The sequence below is a fragment of the Gossypium arboreum genome, chromosome 13 (genome assembly GCF_025698485.1).
Source record: "Gossypium arboreum isolate Shixiya-1 chromosome 13, ASM2569848v2, whole genome shotgun sequence".
In the NCBI taxonomy this organism is placed as follows: Eukaryota; Viridiplantae; Streptophyta; class Magnoliopsida; order Malvales; family Malvaceae; genus Gossypium; species Gossypium arboreum.
Genome location: NC_069082.1, coordinates 111,736,915 through 111,746,158, shown reverse-complemented (window position 1 = coordinate 111,746,158; position 9,244 = coordinate 111,736,915). Strand labels below are relative to the sequence as shown.

General features: G+C 39.4%; 2 non-coding genes across 2 annotated transcripts; both read right to left on the bottom strand.

Moving 5' to 3' along the window:
• Window positions 1-1,752: 1,752 nt before the first annotated feature.
• On the bottom strand, window positions 1,753-1,859 carry LOC128287229 (small nucleolar RNA R71). Its single transcript, XR_008277924.1, has one exon. It is a non-coding gene; the product is annotated as a small nucleolar RNA R71 (small nucleolar RNA).
• Window positions 1,860-8,298: 6,439 nt separating this feature from the next.
• Window positions 8,299-8,409, bottom strand: LOC128287246 (small nucleolar RNA R71). The gene has a single exon (XR_008277941.1). It is a non-coding gene; the product is annotated as a small nucleolar RNA R71 (small nucleolar RNA).
• Window positions 8,410-9,244: the final 835 nt, after the last annotated feature.

Here is a 9,244-nt window from a genome sequence, read left to right as displayed (position 1 = left end):
GTCGAGCCCAAATATAGTCCTATTTGGAAAAGGTCACTCTTGAGGGTTTTGAAGCATTTTAAAGCCTATATAAACACCCCATGAGGTACCTAAAAAAGACACATGGAATAGGAGACAAGGAATTACTCGAAGAAAGCTGATTGATCCATCTCAGAAGCCAGATTATCCTTCAAGACTGAAGATCTCCCTTCAATTTCCTTCAGGAGTTTTTGGGTTTTCTTTATGTTTTGTTATCATTATTCTTCTGAGATGTTCTCTTTTACACTTATGAACTAAATCCCCTAAATACCTAAGGGGAATGAAACCTAAGACAGATCTTGTTGTTATTTCCTAAATTATATGATAAATATTTGACTTGTTCTTAATTATTAATTATTAATTCTTGCTTTAATATTCCAGGATATTGATTCAAGTATTGATGTGCTTATTTAGAGGAGCAAAAGTACCTGTCTAAGAGTAGATCTAGCATAATTAAGCGGAGTTGATTGCACGCCTAGACATAGGGTGACATAATTTTGTAGGATTAGGGTGAAACCTAATAAAGGAATCCATAGATCAAGTTAATGCAACGCTAGGGGTTTTAATTAGAAAGAGATTTCAACTAATCAACCTAGGGTTAGACATTGTTAGTCTCGAGAGAGATAATAATATAAATTAGGGATTTTTACGGATCAAGTCAAATGAATAAATTGTTTAATTCAGAGTAAATAACAAGTGAAGTCTAGGTGGATTTTTGCCTTGGGTATTGTCCAAATCATTCAGTTTTCCCAAAAGTTATTTCCCGAATTTACTTTTTGTGCATTCTTAGTTTAGTAATTAATTTAGATAAAACAAACCCCTTTATTTTTAGGCTAGATAATAAAAAGAAAGTTAATACTAGTACTTTTAGTTCCTTTGGGTTCGACATCCCAGTCTTGCCATAAGCTATACTACTGTTCGATAAGGTGCACTTGCCTTTGTTGTGATAATAGTTAGTTTTCAAGAATGAACATTCATAAATTATAAAACTTATCACGATTCACATTACATCAAGTTTTTTGGTGCTATTTTCGGGGAACTAAAATATTAAGAACGCTCAATTTTTATTACTTTAGCCATTTATTTTATTGCAATTCAAATTTTATTTTAGTTTTGTTAATTTTACTATTTTTTTTCCTTCTGGTAGGTTTTTATAGTTTATGACTAGAAGAAACCCATCGGGACCATTACTTTTTTATAGTGAGATCGATCGCACAGCTCGCAGAAACCTAAGAGAAATAAGGAGAAGCCTAAGATACACAGATGAAGAGCAAGAGGAAAATATTTCCACCACAACTGAGGAGGTGGCTAAAAATCAAGAAAGCCCGCTACCTCCTGCAATTGCTGCTGATCTAGTAAATCGGAATCCTACTCCGCGCACTATGTATGATTATGCTAAACCTACTTTAACAGGAACTGAGTTGAGTATAGTTAGGCCTGCTATTGCTGCAAATAATTTTGAACTGAAACCTAACACAATTCAAATGATACAACAGTTTGTTTAGTTTGATGGTTTGTAGGACGAAGACCCAAACACTCATTTGGCAAATTTTCTAGAATACACTTTTAAAATCAATGGCATTTCTGATGATGCCATTCGCCTTCGGTTATTTCCCTTTTCGTTGAGGAACAAAGCTAAACAGTGGTTGAACTCGTTACCACGAGTGTCAATCACTACTTGGGAACAAATGACCGAAAAATTTACTTAAATATTTTTCGTCGGCTAAAACGGCTAAGTTGAGGAATGATATCTCTTCTTTTGTGCAGATGGATCTAGAAACACTCTCTGATGCATGGGAGAGATACAAGGATCTTTTGAGAAGGTGCCCTCACCATGGGTTACCACTTTGGCTACAGTTTCAGACATTCTACAATGGTGTGAACCCCTCAACAAGGCAACTTATCGACGCAGCTGCTGGTGGGACTATCAATAACAAAACACCTGAAGTGGCTTACAAATTTATTGAAAAGATGTCCATGAATAACTATTAGTGGCAAGTCATGAGAACAAAGCCGACAAAATCAGCCGGTGTTTTCAACCTTGATGCGATTACTATGCTATCTAACCAAGTAGAACTTTTAAATAAAAAGATTGACGATTTATATGGTTCTACTCAGGTACATCCAGTGATGAGATGTGATTCAAATGGAGGAGGAGTACACACAAAATATCAATCCTTCAACCTCAACACCAAGGAGGAACAAGTTCAATATATGGGTAACAATAATTCTAGACCTCAAAATAACCCATACATTAATACTTATAATGCAGGTTGGAGGAACCATCCCAACTTCTTATGGGGTAGTCAAAGGAATCAAAGGCCACAACATCCTCCGGGTTTTCAACAACCACTTTACTAATAAGAAAAGAAGTCGAACCTTGAAGAGATGCTAACAAAGTTTATCTTGGTGTTAGAAACTCGTTTTCAGAATACCTAAACAGTACTTAAGAATCAAAAAGTGTCGATCCAAGGGCTCGAAACTCAGATAGGACAGGTCGTTAAACTGATTTCTGAACGACCAGAAGGTAGCTTGCCGAGTAACATTGAATCTAACCCAAGGAAACAGCTCAATGCGATTACCATTCAAGATAAGAAAGGGTTAGTTGAACTTGAACCTAAACCGAGGCAAGGAATTGTGGTAAGTAAAGGTAAAGGTAAGGTAGACCATAGTGAGCGGAAACTAGTAAGTAGAGAGTACAAACCTCGTGTGCCATACCCTAATGCGACAAGGACAGACCACACAGACAATAATTTGGTAAATTCCTTAAACTATTAAAGAAATTACACATTAACTTACCGTTTATTGAAGCTCTTTCGCAGATGCCGAAAGCAGTTAAATTCTTAAAAGAACTTTAGCAAATAAATGAAAGTTGGATGAGGCGTCGCATGTAGAATTGAACGCAGTTTGCTCAGGCATTCTACTACCCAACAAGTTGTAAGATTCAGGGAGTTTTACAATTCCTTATTTAATTGGTAGTTTGAACGTAAATAACGCATTGGCTGATTTAGGGGTGAGCATTAATGTTATACCTTATAAAATGTTTAAACAGGTATGTCTTGGGAACCCAAACAAACTAGGATGAGCATTCAATTGGCTGATAAAACCATTAGATTTCCTATGGGTATCATTGAAGACGTTCTTGTTAAAATCGATAAATTTATATACCAAGTAGACTTTGTTGTTCTAGATATGGAAGAGGATAGTAACATACTTTTGATTTTAGGATGACCTTTTTTAGCAACTACTAGAACTGTAATTGATGTTGGTACAGGTGAACTCACACTTCGTGTAGGTGATGAAACAATCACTCTTCAAGCTCGAAATTCTACTAATACTGATCATGTGGTGCAACCTTCTTTGTAGGAAATACGTTCGAAAAGCATACATGAGCCTTGTTCAAATAACAACAAAGGACCGATCTATAAAGAACGAAGGCTACAAATCAAGGAACTAGATGAATGGCGGGCACAGAAATCGAGAGCACACATAGACCAAAACCACGCCATGATGAGCTCAATGTTTCACCAAATCAACTTAAGGTTGGAAACAAAGTACTAAAAGGATGCAGCAGACCCTCGTATTGCCACGTATGACCCTAATGGAGCAATCCCTCTTACGGTACTCAGCATTTTTCCATATGGGAAAGTTGAGGTAATTCATCCTAAATTCGACACCTTTAAGGTAAATCATACCCGTCTAAAATATTATTTTGAGTTTGATAGCAAGAATGAGGAGTGTAAACTCCTCGCACCACCATGACCACGCAACAGAGAGGTAAGTCGAGCTTAGACTATAAATAAGCGCTCCTCGAGAGGCAACCCGAGCACTAACGGTGTTAACTTCTTTAAATTTTAGTTTTTAACATTTAAATCACTAACTAAGCACTTGAACATAGGTTTTCCAGAAACCACATGGCCAGGCACACGGGCGTGCCTTAGGTTGTGCCCATACCACGGGAGGTAACACGGCCGTGTGAAAATAGAGCAAAATGTTTCCCAACACGGGATTTGACAAGTTGCCACGGCCGTGCGACATGGCCGTGGGAAATTCTGGAAAAACAAGAAGGGCAGACGACACACCCTTGTCTAGAAGCCGTGGTTGAAACTGAGCAATTAACAAGGGCGTGTGACACGCCCGTGCCCACCACTCGTGCTCGAGACTATGAAATTAACACAGGTGTTTGCATCCATACACGGGCGTGGGAGAAGCAAATGAAGTAAGACACGACCGTGTGCACCAACACGCCCAACGAACACGAGCGTGGGCCAAATTTCAGAAGCGCCCTAAATTTGAAAATTGCAAAAAACATGGGCTAAAATAAGGGCACACGGGCATACCCCACAGTCGTGTGCCCCAAAATCTATATAAACCCTTCACTATTCATCATCCCCTTCCCCAAAACCTAACCCTAGCAGCCGAAATCCTCTTCCCCACCACCGACCAACCACCCTTAGCCCTCTTCTCTTCTCCTATTTTTCTCCACTCTCTTTCTCTTCTTTCCTTTTCTCCCCTTGTACGACCCACACGACCCCACCACCCATGCCCGTGGCTGACCCCAACCGCACCCAACCTTCACACCATCCTTCCTCCGACCACCGGTCCTCTTCTAATGTTCTTCTTGCATGTATATTATGACGAACCAAAAAGGCAAGAAGACTGCCATTCCCGCCTCAAAGAAATGAAAAAGAGCAGTATTCTCCTCGAGTCCCACTATCGAGATCAAGAACTCATTCCTTCAATTTCCACTAGGACCACAAGAGAAACTTTTCTAGATATTACGAGCCCGACCCCTAGGTGTGGGCCGTTGCATCGACTGGACCGCTTTAGAGCAGATCTAACTGGCTGACGCAGTCCAGGCTCTTCTGACGACTGACCCGTGGGGGCTATTCTTCAAAATCATCGAGTCGACGTACCTCGAGCTAACACTCAAACTCTGTTCAACCTTCTACCTTCAAGTCGTTATAACAGAGTTTGATGATCCTAGAACGGTCTAGTTTCGTCTCGGCGGTTTAGTCTGCCAGTTGAGCGTATCTGAATTCGGAGTCGCACTGGGACTATATACGGAGGAGTTCATGGACGACGACGACTTCGCTAGCCTCCATCACCACATCCATTACTCTCCTTCAAACTGCTGGAGGGCCCTCATTCTTGCTTCGGCCACCTATGACCCTAGTCGTTCCAAGGCATCGGCTCTTGCCCCATCCCTGCGATACCTACACGCCATCCTAACCCACACCCTAACAGGATGACGAGAGAGCACCGGCGTCGTTAAACTAACGATGCCTACTTTTTATGGAGCATGGCGAATGGCCACGTGTTCGACCTTGCCTATTTCATCGCCCTCGTCATTCGCCATCAAACGGAGCGGCACAGGAAGAGAGTCATATCCATCGGCCCTTATGTGACTCACCTAGCGTGGTACTTCGATCTCCTCAACATGGCGGCACAAGCATCCTCCCTCACTCTCATCAGTTAAATGTCTCCACAGGGCATCTCAAGTATGCTGCATATGAGGATGATCGAGCGATGTCGTGGATTTGATCCTCCTCAGTACCGCCTAGTCCAGTCAGCCGAGCAGGAAGACCCAAAGGACTTTACTGATGATGTCCCTCCACCTCACGAGGATCCAGCCTCTTAGCCACCATCTAGTCATCGTCCAATTCATGAGGTGGCTTCACTCTCTGACATCTCTAAGCGCCTCACTAGATTCGAGCAGCAATATTTTCAACGCTTTGATCACATTGATGCAACTCTACATCAGATTTGTCAGCACCTTCACATCTCATCACCGCCCCCACCTTGCGAACCATCTAGCGATGAAGATGTTTAAAGACTTTTATTTATTATTTTTTTGTTTTTATTTTTATCTTTTTAAAACTACTTTTTATTTTATTTTTCTTTAATTTTATTTCTACTACATCCTTAGGTTTTATAATTTATATCAAGTAATTTTTATTTTCAGCCATTTCTTTATGAGTAATCATGCTACTTTAAATTTCCTAAAGAGTTAATAATTTTATCGTAGTTATGTAGAGCTCCAAAGCTCACTATTACTTAGGAAATTGCAAATCCACTGGAAAAGGTTCTCCACGACTGTCATGTCCTGCTCGACCACGACCATAGCTACCACCAGATATAATATTCTTTTGGCGTAAGACTTATGGACTAACGAACCTCTACCACCACCGGAGTATCCTCCTCAAATCTCACTGATAAACCGTAATTTATACATGTTTTTATCCCATGCTTAGCACATTTATGAATGGTTTCTCCTTAGATTTGGTGAATTCAATGCTTCTAATTATTTAATTTCATGTTTTATACTTAGGTGAGCATAAGAGAGTAAAAAGAGCGAGAAACGGGCCGAAAACGGAGAAAATAGACCCACATGGGAAATCAACACAGCATGGACTTCCTCACACTGGCATGTCACACGGTCGTGTCCCTTTGGAAGGATCAAAACACGACTTACACGGGTAGACTACATGCCCGTGTCTATTCAACAGCCTTGACCACGGGCTGGAGTAATCGTACACGGGCATGTCACACGGACGTGTCCCTGCCTAGCCCAAGTATAACCTTATTCGAAAAAGACCAATTTTGAGAGCTCTGAGGCATTCTAAAGCCTATTTAAACACCTGATAAGGCACTTAGGGAGGGGGACGCAGAGTAGGAGGCAAGGAATTACTTAAGGGAAGTCGATTGGTCTATCTCAGAAGCCGGATTCATCATCAAGACTAAAGATCTCTCTTCAATTTCAATTTAGAGGTTTTGAGTTTTCTTTATGTTTTGTATTCATTATTCTTCTGAGATGTTTTCTTCTATAATTATGAACTAAACCCCCTAAATACCTAAGGGGAATAAAACTTAAGATGAATATTATCTGAATTGTATGATAAATATTTGACTTGTTCTTAATTATGTGTTCTTAATTTTTGTTTTAATATTACAGGATATTAATTCGAGTTAATGCTCTTATTCGGAGGAGGAATAGACCCTGTCTAAGAGTAAATTTGTCATAATTAAGCAGAGTTGATAGAGATAGGGTGATAAGATTTTTCCAGATTAGGGTAAAACCTAATAAGGGGATCCATAGATTGAGTTAATGCAACACTAGGTGTTAATTAGAAAGAGATTTCAATTAATCAACCTAGGGTTAGACGTTATTAGTCTCGAGAAAGATAATAATATAACTTAGAGATTTCTATGGATCAAGTCAAATGAATAAATCGTCTGATTCAGAGTCAAATAACAAGTGAAGTCTAGGTGGATTTTTCCTTGGGTATTGTCTTAATCAATCGAATTTTCCCAAAAGCTTTTTCCTAATTTCTCTCTGTGCACTCTTAGTTTAGTTAATTAATTTAGATAAACAAATCCTTAATTTTTAGGCTAGATAATAAAAAGAAAGTAATTACTAGTACTCTTGGTTCCTTTGGGTTCGACAATCCGGTCTTGCTAAAGCTATACTATTGTTTGGTAGGTACACTTGCCTTCATCTTGATAATAGTTAGTTTCAAGAACACTTAATTATAAATTTTTAAAACTTGTCGCGAATATCACGTATCAAGTTTTTGGCACCGTTGCTGGGGAACTAGGATATTAGGAACATTCGATTTTTATTACTTTAGCCATTTTACTTTCATTGCAATTTAAATTTTTATTTTCTTTTCTAATTCTTCATTTATTCTCTTTTGACAGGTTTTTCTAGTTTATGACCAGAAGAAACTCGTCAAGAGCATTACTGTTTGATAGTGAGATCGATCGCACAGTTCGCAAAAACCGAAGAGAAATAAGGGAAGCTTAAGATACAGAGGAAAAGCAAGAGGATGATATTTCAACCACAATCGAGGAGATGGCTGAAAACCAAGAAAATCCACTACCTCCTACGATTGCTGCTAATTAGAATCCTGCTTCACGTACTATGTATGATTAAGTTAAATCTTCTTTAACAAGAACTAAATCGAGCATAGTTAGGCTTGCTGTTGCTGCCAATAATTTTGAACTAAAACCTAACACCATTCAAATGATCCAACAGTTTGTTCAGCTTGAAAGTTTGCAGGACAAGGATCCCAAATCTCACGTGGAAAATTTCTTAGAATTTTACGACACTTTTAAAATCAATGGCGTTTCTGAGGACGCCATTCGCCTTCGGTTGTTTCCCTTTTTGTTGAGGAATAAGGCTAAACAATGGTTGAACTCGTTACCACGAGGGGCAATCACTACTTGGGAACAAATGACTGAAAAGTTTTTATTAAAATATTTTCCGCCGGCTAAAATAGCCAAATTATATAATGATATCTCTTCTTTTTTGTAGATGGATTTAGAAACACTCTACGATGCATGGGAGAAATACAATGACCTTTTGAGAATGTTCCCTCACCATGGGTTACCACTTTGGCTATAGGTTCAAACATTTCATAATGGCCTGAATCCTTCGACTCGACAGATGATCCATGCAGCCTCTGGCGAAACCATTAATAATAAGACACTTGAAGATGATTATGAATTTATAGAAGAGATGTCACTGAATAATTACCAGTGGCAAGTCATGAGGACAAAACAGCTAACATTTTTAATGTCGATTCGGTCGCCATGCTCTCTAATCAGGTAAAACTTTTGAACAGAAATATTGACGGTTTTCTTGGTTCTTCACAGGTTCACCCAGTAATGCAGTGCGAAACAAGTAGAGGTGGATCAAGCAATTCAGATTACCCACCCTACGTCCACAACATAGAAAACGAGCAGTTAAATTATATAGGTAACAATCCTCTATCTCAAAAGAATCCTTATAGTAATACTTACAATGCAGGTTGGAGGAACCACCCAAATTTCTCTTGGGGAGGCCAAGGGAATCAGAGACCACCACCTCCAGGCTTCTAACAACCACCCTACCAACAAGAGAAAAAGCCAAACCTTGAGGAGATGCTAACAAAATTTATCTCGGTGTCAGAAACTCATTTTCAGAATACCGAGACAACACTTAAAAATCAACAAGTGTCGATTCAAGGGCTCGAAACTCAGATGGGATGGCTCGCCAAACTAATTTCTGAAAGACCACTAGGAAGTCTACCTAGTAACACTGAACCCAACCCAAAAGAGCACGTGAAAGCAGTTACACTAAGGAGTGGGAAAGTGTTAGCTGAATCTGAAAAGAAGCCACCACAAGAACATGATAGAAAGGAGGTCGAACCCGAAAACAATGACAATCTAATGCCAAAACAAT